Below are 22,326 nucleotides of genomic sequence, written 5' to 3'. Positions count from 1 at the left end.
ATCAAATCCTTGCTGCTATAAATAGGCATCTTTCCACACACTTTTGTTTTAAATTCCCCAAAAGGGCCCGATGCCATCCTATGACTAAGAGCTAACACGTTTGTGTCCAGGACAGAGAACTGTTTTATCTTCTTCAAAGCAGGTTTGGTGGCGATGCTGTGTGAGTGGAGATGATTTTTTGATTGGTATTGAAAGCCAAGAAATGTTTTAAAGCAATTTGTTTCTTAGAACATCTTGTCCATCTCATCACAGCAATGTTTATGAATGCTATATTGCAATACTTAAGAAGATCATTTATATTCTATTAGTACCTTTATTCTTTCCAACCCTCTATGACCCAATGAAGGTGAAACATTTGGCACTTAAAAATGTTTGGCACTCAACATTTTAGATGCAATGGTGATAATGTGACTTAAACAAGGACATTCTTTAGAAAAGGACTCAGAGAAAAAAAGAAAACTTTAAAGTTTCAGCAACACTTCATAGACATGAAATTGACCCCGCAACCCAAACAACTCTATGCTCCATTATCATAGAGTAAATTTCAGAGCTATTTAGGCAGAGCATAAAGTTCAGAGAGTCATGTGACCGAAACCTCCAAGAGCAAGTAAATGTATCTGGGGCCAAAGGCCACAGAGCGGAGAAAAACATCTGGATTCCATCTTTTGAACTTTTAATGGAAGAAACACTGATCACTTGGCGCACATCTGGGGCTTTTGACGAGAAGAAAGGGTATTTTTTCAATGGGGGTTTTGCTCTAGTTCACTATTCTTCACTTGTGTTAGCTATGAATCTCTCCACATACTGCTAGTTGAGTATTTGAGATATCTTGGACTTTTAGTCAATTTATGTTGCCTGATTATTTCTTTAATGAGGTAAGGTTTTGCTTTATTCATCTCTTTCTTTGAAGTTTTTATTCCAAAGGATTATTCCAGGAAAAAAAGTTAGGGGGCCCACTTAGCTATGCAGACTGTACTTTCCCTAGGGAAGCTGTTCTTATCATCTTATCACTCAGCAGGGAGAACCATTTTTAAATCACCAAACTGTAACCAAGGAAGAGGCCTGTAGCATTTGGCCACGCTGGCTCACTGCCTAAAACCCAAATTAACTCCCTGTGACATCTGCATGTGAAATACGTCCCATACGCAAAGCCTTGAAGGGCTTTTTACAGCAAATGACCTGGTTGTTACCACATTGTTGCTGGCTGAAAAATGTGTCTCAGGCTCACATAAAAATCATGCAAATCTTGTTGCTGGAGACTAGTGTGGTTTAGATTCAGATCTACTACTACCCATGTTTCCCTGAAAATAAGACATCCTCCAAAAATAAGACCTAGAGCATGGAAAGATAAGACATCCCCTTAAAATAAGACCTAGCGCAACTTTGGGAGAAAAAGTTAATATAAGACACTGTCTTATTTTCGGGGAAACAGGGTAGTTGGGACACCAGAGGCAAGTCACTTACATGCTTTGGGCCCTAGTTTTCTCATTTGTAAAATGACAGTCCTAGATTATTTGTTTTAGACTAGTTTGTTTTCAGCAATGTTATGTTATCTGTGCTGATTGTTGTCCTGGGTGGAGCACTAAAAATACATTCTCAAAAGCTTGATTGTTTAAACTCTGCTTTTCAACTTCTGCCGCATTCTCACTGGTCTTTTTTTCTCTTGAACTTGTGGGGCAGGCATGGCGATTATTATCCTCCCCATTTCAAAATGAGACCACCAAGGCTCAGAGAAGTCAGGTGCCTCCTTAGCAGCCACAGAAAGGCGGTCCATTTCCTCTCAGCACGGAGATTTTTCCTGCAGCCTGGAGACTCTCCTTCCTTGTGATTAATTCCGTGAAAATGAGATTCCTCAATCAGCAAGATCCATGTCACACAAAAGAGGGTCGATGGCATGGATAGGAAAACAGGGCTGTGCTCCCTAAGTTCAGAGTAAAGGGGCCCATTTCTATGCCTTAGCAAAAAAAACAAAAAAACAAAACAAAACAAAACAAAAAAAAACCCACCAAAACGCACAGGATTTATAATCAAGCTGTAATATACATTATACATTTCTAAACTGGAAAAGGGCCAAGTTTTCAGATAAAAAAGGCTTACCACTTGCTAATCAAAATTAATGAAGAGACAAATTTCTAGATGTCATATGGATTTTTCTTTCATTTTTAAAATAAAGAAAGAATCCCATATATGTACCCGTATTAAGCTAACAGAGTTTAAAGCAAACAGGGTTAAAGTTCTGGATTTGGTGTCAGAAGCATAGCTTTGCCACTTTTCTTTCTGTGGCACCATCAAATTCTTCAACCTTGCTAGATCATTAATAGCATAAAAAGAATGTATATATTTTAAATCTCTAGAGAATTTTTTTTAAAAAAGCAAGAGTAAAATACATGAAAAAAGAGTAGAAGGGAGCATAAAAATAATATAAATAACATAAGACTAAATCATTGATATAATCACTACCACTATTACGGCTGTTACTACATGACTATCAAAGGCTATTATTGCAACTATTACTGCCATGAACATATATGATGGCTAATATTTGTTGGGTATTTATCATTTGTCAGAGGTTTGTCTGCTTATGGATGTTCAGATATTCACCCAAAATCAAACAGCAAGAAAGTTTTAGTCAGAATATGAAAAACATCAATGTGACCTCAGGGCTTACTAGTAGTTTTAACACAGGAAACCTGTCTAAAATAAGTGATGATGAAATTTGTTAACTAAGGGATAAGTTAAGACATGCAAGCTACATGCAAACTAAATGAATGCAGAGGTGAAAATATCAAAATAAAGTTAAACTCAAGGAAAATGATCTTAAAAGACACAAAGTTTTACACTGATAAAAGTTATAATCTGCCGAAATCGGTTTGGCTCAGTGGATAGAGCGTCAGCCTGCGGACTGAAAGGTCCCAGGTTGGATTCCCGTCAAGGTCATGTACCTTGGTTGTGGGCACATCCCCAGTAGGGAGTGTGCAAGAGGCAGCTGATCAAAGATTCTCTCTCATTGATGTTTCTAACTCTCTATCCCTCTTTCTTCCTCTCTGTAAAAAATCAATAATATATATATATATATTTTAAAAGTTATAATCTGATCAGAGTGCAGAATCTTGAAATGAAGGAGGAAGAAGATGGGTGGGAGGTAATCAATCAAGAACCTTGAGTGCATATTGGCCCATGGCCACAGACAATGAGGTGGTGAGGGCCTGGGGCCGGTGGTAAGGGCAGGCTGGAGGGGGCTAATGTCGGGGGGGGGGGGGGGGGCAGAGACTTATGTAATACTTTCAACAATAAAGAATTATTTTAAAAAACTATAATCTGTAACAAAAAATATTTGCAACATATTGAAAGTTGAAATTTCACTGGCAGCATTTATGTACATATATTGATAACTGAAATATATGTTAAACCAGACCAAATCAGAAGTGACAGTGAAAGGTTAACATAATTTCTTAATTTTTCATAAAAATACATATACAAAATAAAATAATGAAGTGATTTGAATAATCTATTACTTATTTTTATATTCTTAAATCTAACTTTTAGACATCAAGTGTCAATGGGCCTCCAGAAAATTCTGGTTTCCAATCTTGGCTCTGAAACACCCAGGAGGAGTTTTCTAAAGATATTCCGGTATATCCCTATGCTTCTCTCCCATAGTGGTTTCATAGGAGGGTCCTGAATGTCCCTCCTCCCATAGCTGCGTAGAATGTAAAGCTGTGCATAGAACAATTCCTTCTGAGAAAAATCCCTAACTGATGCCTACACATTACACAAGTGAGAAAGCAATTACAATAAAACATGAAGGAAAGACTGAGACACACTTGTGCCATATACTACACTGCTGGCACAGCATCACATGATGGAAAGGAACCTTCACCTCCTAGTTTCTTCTTGAAGACTGAAGAATTTGGACCACATAACTAGTCCTCGAAATTTAAGGTTCCAACGGGAGATAGGCTCCCCCATAAAACACCTAGTTCTGAAAGCTAATGGGGCTTTTGCTCACGAGTCCTACAGAACTATAGCAAACAAAGAAGCAGTTATTTTTTTAAAATATATTTTATTGATTTTTTTACAGAAAGGAAGACAGAGGGACAGAGTTAGAAGCATCGATGAGAGAGAATCATTGATCAGCTGCCTCTTGCACACCCCCTACTGGGGATGTGCCCGCAACCAAGGTACATGCCCTTGACTGAATCGAACCCGGGACCTTTCAGTCAGCAGGCCGACGCTCTATCCACTGAGCCAAACCGGTTTCGGCAAGAAGCAGTTATCAATGTGCATGTGAGATCTCACCACAGGGACCCACCCCGGGTTCAGGGCAGAAGGGGCAAGGAAAACCACCAACTACTCAGCCTTTCCCTATGGCTTGAAGACCTGTAAAAGGCTAGGTTCAACCCAAATTAGAGCATTCCCTGTGGAAAGCTAAGGATTGGCTTAAGACTAGGTTGGTTTGAATTCAGATCCTCAAACAGATGGAAAGGTAAATTTTATGGGCCCACGGGAACCAAAACAGAGCATCTGTGCTTGGGACCTTGTGAGCTGACTGCTCATTTTGTCCAGCATTAAAAATATACCTGGAAATAATACAAAAAAACTTCTGAAAGTAAACAGCAATTGAAAAATTCAAATTTAAAAGATACATCCTTTTAAAAGCCATGTCCTTTCTTAAAGTTCTAAAGCTTAAGTAGAAGGTTTGGGTATACACAGAGGTGCCAAAGTGTGAAAGAGTTGGTATTTTTATTCTAGAAATAAAAAAATAAAGATGAAGTAGGAATTCTGGGAAAGTGAGGTGGCCATCATGCTTTCTATAAACGTTTAATAAAAATTAAAGATTGGCTAGTTAAAAAAAAGTAAAAAAAAAAAAAAGAAATGGTTATGCAATTAGAAAGATAAAAGTCACCAAATTTGGAATATTACCTCTAAATTTTAAGGTATAGCTCCACTAATGAAAAAAGATAATGTGTGTGTGTGTGTGTGTGTGTGTGTGTGTGTGTGTGTATGTGTGTGTGTGTTTCAATTGTCTCTTTGGGCTGACTCACTTTTTTATGATTGCATAGAGCAGGGGTCTTCAAACTATGGCCCGCGGGCCACATGCAGCCCCCAGGGGAGTCTGATCCTGCCCGCCAGGTTTTTTGGGCAGGGAGCGCAGCCAAGGTGTTACAGTAGGGATTAGTAGTTCATATAGTCCGGCCCTCCAGCTCTCTGAGGGACCGTGATCTGGCCTCCACTTTAAAAAGTTTGAGGACCCCTGGCATAGAGCATAGTCACCCATGGCTGCAGCCGAGGCAATAGACAAAGCACTGGGAGGGAAAGCAGGAAAGAAAAGTAAAATCAGATGCAGGACTGCAGGGACTCCCTTCTAAACATCCCATAAATGTGCATTTAGCTCACGTTTATTTTTACATACTTCACCAGAAAATAGCAACTGCAACGTTTCATTCCTGATGGTAGCTTCAGGCAAAGAGGAGGCATAAAATGAGAAAGATGCACAATAAACAAACAAGCAACAAGCCCCTTCCACACTATGCAGATTTCAAAACTTTCCACTCCAGTCTTCAGCCAGCCTCACCGTCTGTGAGAATCACAGCATGCTCTGGGTGAATGTTAATGCTTTTCCTGAATGTCATGTGTGAGTAAAGGATAAAAATTTGGTCACTTACCTAAGAAAATAGAGTTTTGTTCCCAACCCTAAAATATATAATTTTTGTGCTATATTTTTAGGAAGTCTCTTATGGAAGGCATTTGTTTCTACTCCCATTGATTTGGCTCAATCAATTATTGACTTTCTTTTGTCAAATTACAGGGAATATCTTATTCCCATTTAACAAATAACAACTTTAAAGCCTATATCATGGGAGGATAGACCCACTTTGCCTGGTTCCAGCTACCACGTGTCTCTTACAAATTTTCATTCTAGATTATGCCTTTGAACAGGCAATACTTGTACATGTTTGATGGCTTCTCTTGATATCTCAAAGGCATGTCAAACTCAAAATGTGAAAGGCTAATTACATGATGCAAACTTCTACAGAAAAGATCACAGAAGAGTGCTCTAGTTGTGGGGGTGAGATACCAAGAAAGCCAGGGGAACATCCTTTGGATCTCCATTAGCTGATGCCTTCATTCAGCACACTGCATCACTCCTGGTTGTACCTCCCAACTGTCTCCTACAGCTTTCCATGTCTCCCCTCCTCTGCCATGACTACTGCCATAGCTCCTAGTGGATGTCTCATATATGTTCTTATTTATATCCACCCCACTCCTTCAACGGCAGAAAACAGTATTTTCAAAATAAAAATGCATAGTATATCTCATCTATTTAAAAGCTTTATGGCTTCGTTTGTTTAATAGTAAATAGGTATTCTGAGGGAGTTAATCCCAAATGATGATCAGAACTTCGTAACATAGGCCTGGTCTGAGTCCTCCACTCCACCCTGTCCTCTGTGGTCTTACTGCTCTTGTTTTCCCCCAGTCCCTTTGCACAAGTGTATTGGGAAGATCACAAGAAATAAAGTTTGCAAAATTATCAGTTAAACTACAAAAGGCTAAATCAATACTTCTATTGCTTTGAGTGGAAGGGACAGCCAGTAATTGGGACAAAATTCCCAACCTAGATTTGTTGTTGGTGGTGTCTTAATAGGAGGATGAGGCTCACTCTTTGTTCCATTGAGTAGCTGCCCCAAGTGTCATAGGTTCCTTTGCCTTACAACTTCATCCTTTATGTCTGCACAGTATACATAAATTAAAGGAAAAGGGGGAAAAAGCTGGGTTACTATTATTGACAGCAATATTGAGTATTTTCTGTCTTAGGAAGCTAAACACTAGACACACATAGAATCAACCCATTCGTACTTAGAACATCATGCGTGGTATGTATTACAATCCACAGCTTACAAGTGAAGAACCTGGGGATTGGCAAACGGCAGTATCCTGCCCAAGTCATTCACTCATACATGGTGGAGGCAGTACTCCAACTCTGACCACGCTAAAGAAGGCCACATCAAGAAGGCAGCAGCATGGAAGACAGTTTTCCAGGTAATTGAGATAAGTGCTTCAGATACCAAAGTCATTTGGGGGGTAAAAATCCACTTCTCCCCTCACCACATCCAAGAATATACTTTGGTAGAAAGGTAGCATCAAACATTTGTTTTTTCTTTTTTCTTTTTTCTTTTTTTTTAATGGCAGGGCCTTAAAGATTATCTTATCTAAATCTTCAGATGACATGACTGACACCAAGCTCTTTCAGTTATGATAGAAATCAACTCTGCTCCCAAGGACTAGAATGATGTATAAGAACTTCCCCACACTAAATGGCAACACATTACTGTGTTTTATTTCATTCTAAGTATTTTTTTTTTTTTTTAATGATTTCCTTTCCCTTTACTTTCAGGTTGTCAGGCGTCACTTGCTCTGGCCTAAGAATGTGCCCTTCAGGAAATACCCCTTTCAAGCATTAGGCCTCGCTGCTTATAATTTGCTATGAGCTAGGAAAACCAGGCAACTCTCTAAGATTGGGTGTCAAATAAATCCTGATCGGGGACCTAAGAAGAACTCTTGGGTGAAGTGCATGAGATTTTGTGAATAGATGCAACCTCTGTTTTGGTGTCCCTAATGGTTATCAGCTGTATCTTGGATAAGTAGGTTTTGTCGGAGGAATGAATGCCATATAAGTGAGAAGTTGAACACTTTGAGACACACATCTCCAAAAAAGGCATAAGTCAGACTTTCAAATAAATCTATTCCCTCTTCTAGGTCCCCCGTAGCTATCCTCAGAACTAGCCAACTCCACCTGCTCTCTTAGATTACTCTCCCCCTGTCTTTTTTATAAATATAGCCAAATCATCCTTTACCCTTTACTTCAGTTGTCATTTTCCAGCTGGAAAACAGCAAATTTGATCATTCAAACTGAAACAGCGTCTGTTGCTAACCCCTCAAGCTGGTGCACGAGTTTCATTTCTTGCAACCAAACATTCAGTAACATGTGTTTCTATGTATATCTTTTCCTTTATATTAGTAATAAGAGGGTCATTAAGGGCTGTGTAATGAGAGAAAGCAGTTTTCTGGCCTGATAAGTCCCTGGGCTTCATTACCAAATTCATCTTACACGTCAGACATTAAATAGCATGGCATTTTCCTCTCTCATCCTCGCAGTATCATTTAATTTCATCTAAATGGAGTTTTCGCTATGGCCATAATCATCATCATCTTCATCGCCACTATCATCAAGAGGCATTTATTACCTGCTGCAGTGCATATGGTGCTATATTCAGTATGGCTCTGCACAGCTTCATCATTATGGCCTCAACCCTCAGAGGCCATGAATTACAAGGGAGTTATTAAAAATTGTGGGATTTGAGTTCAAGTCTAGACCTCACCATTGAACAGCTGAGTTCGCTGGGCCATGCCTCCTCTGAAAATAAGACAGATGAAGCACATTCTCTCTAAGATCCTGTCACACTTTGATGTCAGGTCCTCTTCCAGAATCAGCTGTAGGTGTTTTAAGTGGGAGAAGGACCAGCAGAAGAGGGAATTGGCCTAGAATTTTAAACAGGGGCTATAGCCAGGGAAAGGGTCTCAGAGCAGAGTTGTCTATGCTGACCATTGTTTCTTTCCCTGGCCTTACCCTGTCTTCTCTGTGTTCTTGATATCTTCTACCACCCTTATGCCGCTTTGTTTTTGACCTTGGCTCTCTTCCCAGCTCCTGGACTTTTCACCCAGGTGACGGCCCTCACCAGGCCCTCTACCTCTGTTCTCTTACTTCTCCCAGCCACACAGAGGAGCTGTGTCCCATTTAGAAGATTAAACCTGAATGGTTCTAAGAAGGAAGTCCTGAAGCCCTTGGCTCCCTATTCTGAGAACAATGTCTGATCACCATGAAAGAAGATAGAGCTGAGGGTAAGTCACCAGTGAGTGTCCCAAGTACTAAGAACTCAAGTTTACTATATAGGAAGTTACCTTGGGCAAAGAACTAGAGGAAATGTGAAGAATAACACAAAATAGTTTCTGAGAGAATAGACTCAATAGAGGATGAAACTCAGAGAACTGCAGACAAGTCTAGATGTTGATTATGGAGACAGAAGTGGAAGCAAATACCCCAAAGTCATCCCTGGGCTTGGCTGGATACACACAGGAACAAAGAATAGGAAGGTGGGTAGCATGAGGGTAAGGGATAGGATTGAATGGGATCCAGAGAGGAGTTCTGTAATTTCTGCCCTGAAATGTGCCTACTGGTCAGGAGAACCATCACATCACCTCCCAGCCTGTGTATTAATTAGACGGAGTCAAAAGACATAAAATCAGACAGGTAGGCCTGATATTTAAACAGTCATCCAATAATCTCTCTAATTATCATAGTTATTTGTAATGGCTGTTCATGATTTTGTGCTAAGTCCTTGACATGCATATTTTCTTGTGGGACCTTCCAAACTATCCATTTTTTTTGGTTGTTATGGTAAAATATACACTAACATGAAATTTACTAGTTTAATCATTTGTACAACTCAGTGGCATTAAACATATTTACAATGTTGTGCAACCATCACTCCCATCCATATTCAGAACTTTTTTTTTTTATCATTCCCAAATAGAAATCTATACTCATTAAACATTAACTCCCCATTCATCTCTCCCTACAGCCCCTGGTAAGCACTCTTCTACCTTCTGTCTCCATGATCCAACTATCTTTTAAGAGTAGCCATAAAGTGGAGTTACATCTTACCTGGGAGCAAAATTCTAAAGTTAACATATGAGGCAAAAACAAAAAAACAAACACCCACAGTCTACATTCTCACTGAAAATACCTGAGGAAAGGTCTTATATTAATGTTAGGCATGTCATCTCTCTATAACTGTGACCTCCTTCACTGTTCAGCTGAGCTCCAGATGAAGTAGCAGGGTTCTGTTGTATAAAAATAAGTACTGTTTTTTTAAATAGTGGAAGTAGTGGGTTTATTGAGATGTTCACATCCTATGAGAACCTTGGGGATTAAGACAAAAAAAAAAAAAAAAGGAGGGCAAATTTATACCTCCCATTTTATGTTTACTGGGGAAACATTCATTGAGTGAAATGGCAGATGGAATCATTCTTGCAATAAATTATTTTTTTTCTTTTCCTCCCCTTTTACAAATGCGTAGTGTTGAATTCTTATACACTGAGTATGTATGATACAATTTCTTCTTAACAGTGTCCTCTTAAGATGATGAGGCATTGAGAAGTTAAGAAACTTGTATCATAAGCTTTATGAGGAACTGGAATTTGTGCTTTTTAAGCATGACCCAATGGCTGCTAGGCAAATGGTTACTCCTTTCAAGCAAAATTTTTCAATATAAATTATTTTCCTTTTCTTTTTGAAATTAACCAGAATGTTTATTGGCCAGGAAAGAGGCACTTTAGAAGGTTACTCTAAAATCTGAATCCACTTTTTTCAAACTACACAATATGTAAATCTCTGGACTCCAGGGGCCAATTGTAAGTTGGTTTCAAATACCACAGAGCACATAAATCTTTCTCCTTCCTTCTTTATCCCCCTCAACCCATAATCTACTCACTCTTTGACCTCACCACAAGAAGCATGACTGCCCTGAATTTAGAGTATTCCTTTCCATTAGACAATGCATGTTTTTAACCCTAATCATATTTCAGAGACAGACTCAATCAGCCTTCTTAGTGAGCTTGCTAATGCCTCAGGTGAGAAGCTGCCTGCAGAAACAGAACTGCCACGGCACTGATGGGCAGTTAGGAGTTCGAACTCTCAGGAATGATTTAGGAACACAGACCAGTTTTACTCATTTGAACTAGCAGAGGGGAAGGTCAGGCTGAAACCATGAAAAAAAAATCTAGATAAGGAAATGTTTTTGAAGAAATATTGTTTTACGAGTCCCAAATACCTGCAATAATTTATGTTCGTCTCCGAGTTTATCCATTTATCCTATTGCTGACTAAAGGCTCTTAAGGACCTGCTCTGAGGAATAGATGAGACCAGTTTCTAATTAGCATAACTATTATAAATAACTGTAGGCTATTCAAGTGCTTGAAAACAATTTTTTTTAGAGTAATCATGTGTACACCACTAATCCGCATTTCTTGTAAGAAGAGTATGCTGAGTAAAGGTAAATTCTAGCCAAAATTAATGTAGTTCCCACTCCACACTATAATTAACTTTAGCCCAGTGTAAATTAGCCTTGATTCAAGATTCAATTATGTTATAGCCAAAGTCACACAAATAAACATATGATTAATTAAATAGCAAAATTCACTTTCATGAAATAATGATTTTTTTTTTCTGGAGGAAAATAAAACAAAAAGAAAGGTTGTTCATGGCATGGTAAGTACAAAATACTTAGAGTTAACAATTAAAAAATAAAACTCTCCTTTGCAAAACAAGAAGCCTATCAAGAAGCCAAAATGAGAACAATATAAGAAAGTTTAAGCATATTCATTATTTTCCCATTTGGAGAAGTCTTCTCTTTCATATTATTTATTCTATTTGGAAATGCCAAGCTCCAAACATAAATGTGATTTTCACTGATGCTCTTCCACTTTGTCAGGCTACCCAGCCCCCCTCCTCTTCCTTCCTAAATTTAATTAAAACCAGCATTCAGCCATACTGGAGAGAAACTCTATTTACATAACACAAAGAAAAACAATTTTTAAAAGCCCACATTAATCATGAGCTTTAGAGAAAGACACCATAAATAGGATGTATCTAGCCGAGCGACAAGCTCCAGCCACTTAAGAAAAATATCTTTCCAGCCGAAAGGATACCAGTGCTACTTATGAACATAGCTCTTTTGTTCCACGAGCTCCTCATTTTCATATGAAGTTACATTATTTGCCTACCCTGGTAGAGAATAATGCACATTCAAGTTTGCCTCATCTACTCCTGTAATCTAGTGAAAGCTAAATTTGTTGTAGGGTATTGCTAGGAGTAGAGGAACATCAGGTACCTACTACAGGCCAAGCAAAATGCTCAGTGTTCTGAAGGCATTAGTTCATTTGATAGTCCTGGCAGCTTCATGAAGTTACTTGTTTATTCACCTTGAGCTGGAGCTTGAACTTTTAACCCAGAATGGTCCTCCTGTCATAGAGTTCTTTACTTCTTGCCCACAGAGATGCAGGGACATATTCAAGACCATGAGACATCCACTATCTTCTGCACTGTGCACACATTTTCTTGGGTTTTGTTTGTTTGTTTTTGTTTTGTTTTTTAAAATATATTTTATTGATTTTTTACAGAGAGGAAATGAGAAGGATAGAGAGTCAGAAACATCGATGAGAGAGAATCATCGATCAGCTGCCTCCTGCACACCCCCTACTGGGAATGTGCCCACAACCAAGGTACATGCCCTTGACCGGAATTGCACCTGGGACCTTTCCGTCCGCAGGCCGACGTTATATCCACTGAGCCAAACTGGTTTCAGCACATTTTCTTGTTTTATTTCAATCATTTCACTTAGAAACATTTTGATCAAAATGAAAAGAAAAATATAGGAAGATTGCTAATGGCAGAAATCTCAAGTGGGTGACCACAATGTTAAGAAGAGTGCATATTAATCAAGGTTATTACAGACGGTTGTCTGATGAGCAGAGACCTGAATTATTCACCACCAAAGGACTCACCCAAATTGCTCTCCATCTCAGTTTATCTCAAAGGCCAAAAGGTAATAACATAGTCCATGCTGTCCCCCAAAAAAGTATTTAAAAAGTTATAGATTTGTTGTAGACAACTATGTTTGTCAAAGATAAAAGAAAAGATTATAAATTAATGAATTTTTACTATAAGTCAGTGCCATGTAGAGGATTTTGTATACGTATATTTCATTACTTAATCTGCAGCACAATGAAATGGGTATTCTCATCCCACATTTTATAGATAAAGAACCTGAAGGAGAGTGAGTTTAATCCCTTTGATTAAGATTAGGTAATAGATGGTAGAGTCAAGATCTTTATCCAGATTTCTCTGACTTCATTTCTCCATTTCCACCTGCTCTTCCTCTCATCAGAGATGGTGCTGAACAGATCCTTATTGGTGGAATGGATGGACTGGCCTGGATTCTATTGCTGACTCTCATCTATGAGTCATGTTTACTCTGTCTCCTGAAATGCCATGAATAGATTACCTGCTTCCTTGACACCCCATTATATGTAAGCTCCAAAAGGGTGTGGACAGATTATTTATTTAGCAATGGTTTTGCTTCCTAATGTATCCCAAGCACTGAGAACAATGTCTGGCATGTGGTAGAAGCTCAGTAATTGTTTTTTTAATGGATGGAGTGAATGAACTCTTATTCTGGCCAAAGCTTGCTCTGTGGTATCTGTCCTCTCTGATCACCCAGCCACATACAGCCTGGCTTTTGACCCGCCCTAGAGACAATGTGAACTCAGCCACACAGTTATGTCTCTATAGTCTTGGTGACTACACAAGTTGGAAAATGACTGGGATCACTATTCCCTAGATATTATAGAGACTCCTACAGGGAGAAAACGGGAAGAAGCTCCCACTAAATTGCACAGAATCACATCTGGCTTTCCTTGATGTCTCTTTCTGCTCAGGCCTCATGGATTTGTGAGATCTTTTTGTGACCCTTCAGGGACATTGGGTGATATGTCAGCCAGATTGCTTGGTTTGCTTTCCTACATTATCCTGGCTAGTTCTAATCCCAAGTTCAGTACTTCCTTTTCCTCATTTTATTTTTGGATATGTATATCTAGTCAGACAGGTTCTACTCTGGCAGACGTTTTTCTATTTGGTATTTCCAAAGCCCATTCCGACTGGTAAAAACATATAGGTTTCCAGTGGAGATTTTGAGTTGCGTCGTCCCTTGTGTTTAGTCAGTCCTTTTAATCCTCTTTCATTATTGAAAATCAACAGAAAGATAGTTTCTGAACAGACAGCCTTCCAAAGTGACAAGTTCCAAAGTTACACATTCACAGCTCGCTGATGGTTGAGACTTCAAAATCACCTGATGGACTGTGATGCCTGCGATGCGTGGGTCTAGCAATATTAGACTTAAGGGGGGGGGGGCAGTAAATGAATCTTGCCAGGATTGCTTTCCTCCTTTATCTGCACTTTAGTGATTTGCCCTACAGATGTGCCATTACTGAGAGCCCCAAACCAAAGCCTTTGAATGGTCTCACACCTTACTCTGAATAATACCAATTATTATTGCTCTGCTATTTCTAATAACTACCTATAAAATAATTGGAAAATTCCTTATTTGGCTGGTCTAAATTACACTGGTCACTGATTCTTTATATCTGTAATGATCTGTAGGCTTGATCTCTGAATCAGGTAAGCTATTCTTCATTAGTCCCTCTCTTTCCCTGTTTCTAACCTTCCATACAAATTCCATCAACCTTGATCTGAATGTTTAGGATGGTTGGAATTTCAAATTCAAGACCGTACTTGTTAATATTCCTTAGCAGTCTTTGGGGACCACATGGCCAATGGGATAAATGCTTCCCAAGGTTGGATGCACATTCAAGATTTACATATAAAGGTGAAGGGGCCCAGAGGCTGCCTTGGGTGAATGCTGCCTCATATAAGTATCATATAACTAGTGGGATACTAACATTCCCTAAATGTAAGCTCCTTCTCTTAAGACATGTAGGCCTCAACATGACAAATCACACCATCTTTGGAGAGTAGCTAACTAGCTGGAACCCTGAACTTCCTTAGATGCCCTCCAAAACTTAGCCTATTATTTCTGATTCCAGCCAGCCCATTATTGATCTCCTCTAATCTTCCTTTTCCCAGCTGTCAGCCAGCCAGCCACAAAGTGCCAAACCCGCCAGGCATGAAATTTCCCCTATCAGTGCTGTGAGACAGTCCCTTGTCACTAGTTTTCAGACATACACTGTCCCACATTTAATGTCCCACATTTATCAGCTTGCCAAACATGCATGTGTTTGCAATGAATAGTGGAGGTAAAAATATTAAAGCTAATCAAATAAAGAGAGGTGATCTGACATAGATAAACTCTGTCCCATGGCCACGTGCTTGCAACATGCAAACTTTACCATGTCCAATATGGAAAGCACTGTTTATAAACAAATCATATAAACAGCTAGCACTTAGTGTGGAGCCTGTCACACAGTAGGTGCTCAATAAATACCTGGTTCATGAATTTGTGGAAGTCAAAATATTTGACCAATTTTGTAGCCCCTCAGGACCAACATTACATGTTCTATTTGTCTAAGAAAGTGGTTTCCACACTCTTTTGATCAGACCCCCCAATCCATACAATGTTTGAGCACGCAGTGTTGTATGTATGACTGCACAAAAATATATCATATTCTTTATAAAGCATATGCAGGATAATAAAAGTAGAGTAGGATTGTTAAATATGTAAATAGAAACTCAAATACTGGAGTCAATATATTCATTGTCATAAATAAATGAAAATGGGACACCAATGATATAGCCTTAAAATTTCAGCCATTCACTGAATTTCCAAATCAGTGGAGGAAAAAACATCAGAAATCTAAGTTATCAAAATGATTGAGCATATCATAGTTTGTTTTGGATTGTTTTAAAGCTAGCACTTATATTATAAAGATACTTGGAATGCTAGAAATTTGCATCAAACTAACTAATAAAAATAATATTGTGAAATGTTAATTTAGAAAGGGCTGGGAAACACCATTTTCTCATTTTCCTCTATTTGTTTTATCTCCTTAAATCTCTAATTTTGTTTAAGAAACAGAAAAGTAGAAAAAGAAAAATATATTTTTCTTCAATTCAGTATATTTCTAGTATAAGTCAAACTGGTTTTTAATCTACCTTTAAGTACAGTGGAATTCACAGCCAGCAGAATATACAGAGGAACTGGCACAAGTCGTATGTCAGAGGGCAGTCAATTATCAATCACTTCAAAAGCCAAACCTCTCAGGATTCCATTGACCCAAATAGTTCAGAACTCCATAGGTTGTTTTATTTTAAAAGCACCTTTAAAATAATTTGGTCCAACCCCGAGCCCTTTCTAGAGATTGAACGACCAAATTCCCAGGCAGCTAATGGACAGACACACTTAGTGGTAGACCAAGGATTAGAACTCACATGACTGATTTTCAATAGAATTCACTGTATGCCATCTAAACAGTGACTTGCAAAAAAAAACAAAACAAAAAAAAAACTAAACAGTGACTTGCTGAAAACAACTATCCTCTGATTTATTTAACCTTCTATCAATAATTTGAGATGGTCTTATAATCAAAGAAATATTCTACTTAAGGATGAGTGCCAAATTTTCTATCTTTAGCTTTCATCTATTAAGCATAAGGCTTGATATAAATATTGGGAGTGAGGTAAGAGTTTCCTTATCAACTCTTCCTTTGTTCCTTAATTTGAATTTAAGAAGTATGGAACCATATTATGGGAGGATGTTAGCTTTGCCTACATCCTTGGGAGCTCAGGGTGAGAAGAAAGTAGAAATCTTAATATGTGGGACAGATAAAAGAAGCCACTCAAAACTCTCATGCTCACAAGAAATTTACCTCAGAGTATTAACTCAATAAAAGCCATCTTTATCCCAAAGAGGATATTTTCCAGAAAACTAGGAAGTTTGTGTGACAGAGATGTCTATAGCAACAAAACAGCATAGAGGAGTATCTCTCAACATTTGGCATCTCCAGTAGTTGACTATTTCTGAAGTTGTTGCATGTGTATAATGGTTGTTATGTTTTCTCCAAAACTACTACAAGGCGGATCAAAAATTTGAGTGTTGTTTAATGCCTTAATTATTATTCCAAATGAGTCATCTTGTAGCTGAGAAAACAAGTACTCGTGGTGATTGGATGACTTGCCTATCTCCAGACTCTGAAACCAATATTCTTCCATGGCATCAGGCTTCTTCCAAAAATAGGCCATACAACTAGCATGTGTGGCTTTAGGTGAAAACAATAGAGATCATTAAGAAACCCTTGCCTTTCACTGGATTTCTCAACACCTGAAATAAAGGAAGTTTACTTTTCTTCACTGTTAAAGAAGATATTGAGACTCAAAAAGATGAAGTATCTGCTCAAGTTCATAGGGTAGCCTCTAAGTAGTAGAGCTGAGAGGAATTTGAACTTGGAGAGTTCTCTCCAACTCATTAGTCCATGCTCTGTCTACTCCACAGTACTGCTTTTGCTAGGGGTCCCTTTGTTTTCCCATTATTTTGGGGCTTACTTTCCCTTTATAATCACATCTTTAATTAGAGGTAAATGAAATTAAGTTCTTAATTTTATTTTATCATAATTATCCAATAGACTTAGTCTCTATTTTTAATCAGGGTTGTCTAAAGCACTCATATATTTTATGTATCTTCTTCAACACACCGAGAAGTTTTAAAAACAAAATATTTTTAAGCATCATTACCACTTTCATGCCTAATTATGGTCCTGCTGATGGCGGTCATTTGCTCTCTCTGGCTGCAGCATTGACTGGAATGGAGGTCTTTGAGGGAGACAGTTCTTGGAAGAATCCTGGCATGTACAGAAAATGACTCAAGGCCCTGGGATGCCATCCATCATCGCCACTTCTGAAACCAAAGTTGCAAAATCTAAGGGTAGTACTATCACTGAAATTCCACTGCTTTCCTTCCCATTGACACACCTGCCTGTGTGACACTGTCAGCTGAAATTTTGACACCACAACCTGGTTCTGAGCAATAGCATGGTGTAAACATGATCTTTGCAGTCTACTAGATGCAGAAAGATTAAAAAATAGCATCCAGACACCTGTACTGTACTCCCCTGCCTTCTGCAAGCACTCAGCACGTTAATAGAAGACCAACTCATTGTTTACTTCAAGTAAATTTTATAATTGATTTTTACCACTGAGGATACTGAGAAACAAGGTCCCAATATGTGAGGAGCACTTATCCAAATATCTTATTATGTCAGAATGGGATAAGCCTTTCTCCAGTACTTAATGAGGAAAATACTGGGGGGCTGAAAATCAATTCCTCTTTCTTATCAACTAGAAAATTTATTTTGAAACCATTTTATTCCTTTTCTTTTTTATTTAATTTATTGGGGTGACTTTGGTTAAAAAAATTATATAGGTTTCAAGTGTACTATTCCATGATGCATCATCTGTATATTTATTGTATTGTTCACCACCCCAGGTCAAGTCTCCTCTATCACCATCTATCCCTCCTTTTGCCCTCTTCTATCTCTCCCATCCCCTGCCCTTCTGATAATATCCATAATGTTGTCTACGTCCATGAGTTTGTATTTTTAAACTGGTTGTTTTTTAATTCCCAGCACTGATTCAGTAACCCTGAGAAGAGGCTGAGAGAAAGACTCAGGCTCCCAGCAGCCTATGAGAGCAGCTTGACTTTTGATGTTCTACATAAGATTCCCTTTGAATAAAGAACATGGCAGGGAAGAAGGGTGAGTAGGCAGAGCACAAAAAAAAATTCAGGGAGTCAAACTACTCTATATGATACTATAATGATGAATTTATGCCATTATTCATTTGACTAAATCCATAGAATGTACAACACCAAGAATGACCCCTAATGTAAATTATGGACTTCGGGAGATAATGATGTGTCAATGTAGGTTCATCAATTGTAACAAATGTACCTCTCTTGTGGGTGATGTTGATAATGGGGGAGGCTATATGTGTGAGAGTGGGGTGCATATGGGAAATCTTTGTACCTTCCTGTTAATTTTTCTGTGAACCTAAAGCGTCTCTGAAATATAAAATATATGAATAAAAAATATGAACACTTCTAAAAGTGTCTTCAAGTCTTTATCCCCTAAGCAGTTCAGTTGCACTTTTTCTGTGCCTGACTCTCATCGTTAATGCACTTAGCACTGTCTATATTGGTGCCCCCTATGAGGAAGCAGATGTTGGGCTGGCATATGGTGCCTACTCATAAATTTCTCTAACCTTTCCCTGGTGTATAAGCCACAGGCAATGATGGGTTCCAGTGACCGGCATTCTTAGCTCTCCCTGAGGAGTTCTGAAGCCCTGGTCCCATTTGTTCGCCTCGGGTAGGTGAGCCAGCATAGTGGGCATCCATCCACTGACAACAGGCCCAGATGCAGACAGCGAGAAGCCAGCAGGTTGGGTCAGGCTCTGAGAGCTGCACCTAGCATCCCATCTGGGAAAACCCAAGCTGCAGTAGCCTGTGGTCCTCCGGAGCCTGCAGGTGGTGAGAAGGGGCTGAGCCAAAAGTTTCAGCTGCATGGGGTACTCAGGGTGAATTGCACTGAAGATAGATGATGAATGGCAAAGACTGGAGGCTCAGACTGGTAGATGCTGATGCAAGTTTTCACAGGTTAGTCTATGGGACACCCAGAGGTGTGTATGAAAGTCAAAGAAAAAGAGGCCTCTCCTGACATAACAATAGCAGTTTACACTCACCCAGCACCCTTTTCTCCTGAGGATCTGCAATGGCACCAATGGTCTGATTGCATGTGATGCTGCATTTGCACATATTTTGCCTGTAATTGATTTCCTTTAGTCATGTCTCCTGATAGATACTGCAAGTAATTTGAGAACAGAAGCCAGGCCTCCTGAAACATCACCTTCCTTCTAAAGCACCTAGCACTAACCTGGGCACATGCTATCTACTCATAACTATTTACAGACCAAATGACAGATTGGAAGCCACCACCACTGACTTTTCTCACAGCAGCGGCAGTAACTATTACTGATGTGACACTCTGTTCTGTTTACACAGTCACAGTGGATTATTTGCTTTCATGGGTATTGTCAACTACGTTAGATTATTATGCCTATTTTAAAGAAAATAGCACGGAAACCATTGTTTAAAGAATTAGCTCAAAGCCATAGAGATTTTAAATATAAAAGGGCTTTAACCAGTTTGGCTCAGTGGATAGAGCATCAGCCTATGGATACAGCAAGGGTGCCAGGTTCCATTTCGGTCAAGGGCATGTACCTTGGTTGCGGGCACATACCCAGTAGGAAGTGTGCAGGATCAGTGTTTCTCTCTCATTGATGTTTCTTACTCTATCTCTCTCCTTCCTCTCTGTAAAAATCAATAAAAAATATTTTTTAAATAAAAATAAATATAAAATAATAGAATTCATTTTTCCTGACTCAGATTCCAGTTGTAATTGAAGTCGACCTGGACTTTAATTGTAGATTAGGTACAGTAGTTGTTGTTCCTTTATTTAATTTATTTTTAAAATATATTTTATTGATTTTTTTTTTTTTTTTTTTTTACAGAGAGGAAGGGGGAGGGATAGAGAGTTAGAAACATCTATCAGCTGCCTCCTGCACACCCCCTATTGGGAATGTGCCTGCAACCAAGCTACATGTTCTTGACTGGAATCTAACTCAGTACCCTTCAGTCCACAGGTCAAAGCTCTATCCACTGAGCCAAACCAGTTAGGGCTGTTGTTCCTTTAAAAAGAAAGTTCAGACAGGTAAGAAGTCACATGTATATATTTCAATGGTAAGGCAGTATTTTAACTATTGTTGAAATTAGGCTCCATTGTCAGTGTGGAGCCTTACCTAAATCCCTTTGTTTTTCTACTCATCCATCCTGGTATGTGTAGTCAGTCCCACAAGGATCTTTAGTGGAGAGTTTGAGGTATATGTAATCTTACTTAATAATAGAAAAACATGTAAATTGACTGTACCTCTGATACACCTACAGCCAATCAAAGTGAGTATGCAAATTAGAAGGCCCAAGATGGCAGCTGCCCAACTGCTCCAAGCGCGGAGTGGCCAGGTGGGGCAGGACACCTGCTAAGAGAGGGAAGGTTGGTGGCAAAGGGATCTACTGGAGCGGAGTGCCACAGCGAAGATAAGACTGCAGACTCCGGAGTCTGCAGCGAAGACAAAGATGGCAGACTCTGGCCAGAACGAAGGCCTGGGTCCCGGATGCCAGAGGAAAACTGGTGCTGGAAGCCAAGGGAAGGAAGACCTATTGCACGAATCTCTTTGTGCAACAGGCCTCTAGTATATAATAAACCTGTTGTGCTAGAATACTCTGTATAATCAATGAGGTCATGAAGGGGGATCCCTTTCAATTCTGACCAACGAGGAAAAAGTTTCACAGGATCTTGCAGGATGGAGTAGGAGCATGAAACAGAGTTGTAGCAAAGGAACAATGTAAGCAAGAGGCAGGCATGAAAGAACATGGCATTTTTTATGAAATGTGGATTTATTCCCATCCCTCACTGTGATCTCCTCCCTCTTTACCTGTCAATTCTTCCTAAAGTTCAATCGGCCGACAGGGACTTACTGGGCATTGTTTCATGCCAGATACTGCCATTTCTTTATTTCCCACCTCAGTTTTTTGTTACCTTACACCTGTATAACTGCAAATTTTTTTTTTTAGAAGACTGCTGCCCCTGGTCATTCAACACTGATTCAGTGAGTTATGTGGGAGGCACCGTGTTGGGGGCCTGTAAGGTATAAAACTACCTAAAGCAATAACCCTGTCTTCAAGGAGTTTGAATTCTTACAGGGGAAACAGGACAGGTATAGAAATAACTATAATTTATGGCCTAATATGAGTGCTACAGAAGTGCTGTAAAATGAATTATAGGCATTTGCACAGTGTATAATAGAACTCTATTATGACATGGTTCATTAGTACATGCATTTGGATATACTATAAATCAGCTCTTGATACAAACAGAAATGATGAGCGAATCAATTAGAAGGAGCAAGCCTTTCCCCCCCCCCCCCCCAGATGAAGCCTAGATGGGAGAACTAAGACCCAGGTTTCAAGTTCACCATGATCTTTAACGTCTTCATAGCTCTCCTTGAGGTTCAGGAATAGGACTGTGACAGCTGACACTGGAAGAAAGAGCTGAAAATAGGGTCAAAATTTCGCAAGTCATTGTCAAAGGCAAGGTCAAAGTACTACGTAGAGTGTCCTATAATCTCACACACAAAAGGTGGGCAGAACACTGTAAAACAGAACAACAGTTCAGATGATGGGAGATAAGAGAGTGCTAAAGTACAAGGGAGCCAGGATATGGTCAGTCAATCAAATTAAGTCTAGTGCTCACTCACCTCTCCCCAGACATGCACATGGCTTTAGTTACCTTCTCTATATAACCAACCTTAACGTCCTTCCTTTCTGAGATCTAGGTTTCTGTATCTGCCCATTCAGCCTCTCCCCCTGGATATCTATTTCACTAGTTCCAAGACTATAGTGACCCTCCATGCCCAGAAGCCTACTGTCTTGTATTCCCTAATCGTTCTACTGTCTGCTACTTAGTTATAGAGTGAGATGCCTAAGAGACACCTAATCACTCACACTGCCTTCTCATTCTTTCCTCATGGCCAAACTATTACCAAATGATGTTCATTTACCTCTGAACTGTCTTTTGATTTTATCTGCA

This window comes from Pipistrellus hanaki, assembly GCF_964339955.1.
Source record: "Pipistrellus hanaki genome assembly, chromosome: 12".
Classification (NCBI taxonomy): Eukaryota; Metazoa; Chordata; class Mammalia; order Chiroptera; family Vespertilionidae; genus Pipistrellus; species Pipistrellus hanaki.
This window is presented reverse-complemented; position numbering follows the sequence as displayed.